We start from the raw sequence: 2,422 nt of genomic DNA, 5'->3' as shown, positions 1-2,422 counted from the left end.
CGCGCGCCCCCGAGACTGCGCGCGGTGACGTCCCCGCGGTCGCCCCGCCCAGCGGCCGGCGCTGTCCGCGGTGCCGACGGCCCTGGCCCGCCGCGGCCCGAGCCTTGCAGATCTCTGAGGCTGCAGGCGGGGCTGAGCCCCTGAACCCCGGGGTCCTCGTCCTGAAACTAAAGAGAATGTACCAGAAAATAAGCAGCCGTTTGTGTGTAGGGGAGGAGAGTTTTTGTTTTATCATCTGTAAATAGGGATGCTATTAAAAGTTTTACTGTCTTAGGGACCTTTTGAAGAAAAGATGATGAAATAATGCATGAAAGTCCTTATCACAATGCACATTTTACCCATCCATTCTCCCAGTGATCTAGGCTGCCCTGGCCGCCCTGTTGCCACACTGCTGCAATGAACACCTTTGTACACATTCCCTTAGGATCCTGTGTGAAAATTTCTCTGGGAGAAAAAAAAATTATACACACGCACACATATATATATCACTAGGAGATGAATTGCTGTGTCGTGGGTATATGTACACTTAACGCAGCAGAGTCAGATTGCTGCTGGATTCTATACTCCCATTAACAAGGCAAGAGGATTCTTAAGTCCTCACATCTCAGCCAACACTTGGCAATATTGGCTTTCTAATTATTGCCAGAATAACAGATACAATGTCCTGTCATTGTTTTAACATGCATTTCTCTGATTATCAGCGACTTGCATCTCACGTTCTTTGTTAGATTGGGGGTTTCCTGTTGTATTTTTTGCCAGTTTTCTATTGGGTTTGTTCTCATTTATATGCAGAAGTTTCTTGCATAGCATAGCACATCTGTACTTCAGATCACCTTCAATTCTCCCCTGGATTATTGCAACACCCCCTGACTGGCCTCCCTACTTTCACATTTGTGCCTCTGAATCTGAGTATCAACACAGCAGCCAGAGTTTTCTTGTAAAATACCAATTCAAATCATTCACCCCTCTGCTCAAAACCCTCAAATGGCTTCCAGTTTCACTCAGACTAAAACCCAAAATTCTGGTTTTTTTTTGTTTTTTTTTTTTTGTTTTTTGAGACAGAGTCTCACTGTTGCTCAGGCTGGTCTCGAACTCCTGAGCTCAAGTGATCCTCCTGCCTTGGCCTCCCAGAAAAACCCAAAATTCTTACATTTATTTTGAAGGCCCATGACCTCATTTCAAATACGTCGGGCATGCTGTTAATACCATGCTGCTACAGTTTGAATGACGGTGTCCACTCCAAAATTCATGTTAAAATGTAACCCCCAATGCAACACTATTAAGAAGTGTAGCCTTTGAGTGGTAATTAAATCGTGAGGGTTCTATCATGAATGGCATTAGCACCATTATAAAAGGGCTCAAGCTTGAAGGGAGCATGCCCTTGCCCTTCTGCTCCTTCTGCCATGTGAGGGCACAGTTTCTCCCCTCCAGAGAGCAGCCCTCACCAGACACCAATTCTGTCAGCACCTTGATCTTGGACTTGCCAGCTTCCAGAATTCTGAGAAATAAATTTCTGTTATTTATAAATTACCCAATTTTGTTATAGTAGCACAAATAGGCTAAGACAAAGGCTTAATGAAGAAAAATAGGAAACCAAAAGAAATATGTAATGTAATACTATTTGTAAAAGGCAAAAGATTTATTTGATCTAAAGATAAACCAGAGTATGTAATATTATTTGTGTTAATTAAAAGCACATGGCCACAAAACTAAAGTATGAATTTCACAAGAATACATTCAGATATCTATCAAACGTATTAATATGGTTACCTGTGGGGGAGGAAGGAGGACGGGGAATATGGACATGAAGTAATTAATCAATTACCCAGACCAATGCTGATAGGGTACCATGAAGAAAGGAATATAATTAACTCTACCTCTGCACCTGAGGCCCCCCAAAAGTTGTTTACTTGGAAATATTTCAAGGTTCAATATGGCCAGGACCATACCTGTTTCATTTATCATCAACATGTAGCACAGTGCCCAGGTCATAGAATTTTTTCCATAAATATTTGTTGAGTGAATGAGTAAATGGACACTTGGCTTAGATTCTGAAGTATGAGTATGAATTTCTCTGGTGTAGAAAGGCAGGGTTCATTGGGAATTCTTTGGTTACAAGCATTAGAAATGACCCATTGGCTTAAGCCAAAAAAAGAGTTAGTATGAAGGTTTTATACAAGGCAACTCACCGAATCAGAAGAAAGCTAAAACATTGGTCTCAGGAAGCAAGGCTGGGCCAGAGAGGAACTGTCTCTTTGAGGCTCTTCCAATGTTCAAAATTCAAATTCTAGGAAGAGAGAAGCTAAATGATTGGGTTTGGGCTGAAGTGGGGGAAAGGAAGCCTGGAGTCACTCATCTGAACCATGCATGGATTGGGAGGCAAGGCCAATGGTTCCTTGGGTGCTGGTACCACAAGAAATAG

Source organism: Eulemur rufifrons, chromosome 28, assembly GCF_041146395.1.
Source record: "Eulemur rufifrons isolate Redbay chromosome 28, OSU_ERuf_1, whole genome shotgun sequence".
Taxonomy (NCBI): Eukaryota; Metazoa; Chordata; class Mammalia; order Primates; family Lemuridae; genus Eulemur; species Eulemur rufifrons.
This window is presented reverse-complemented; position numbering follows the sequence as displayed.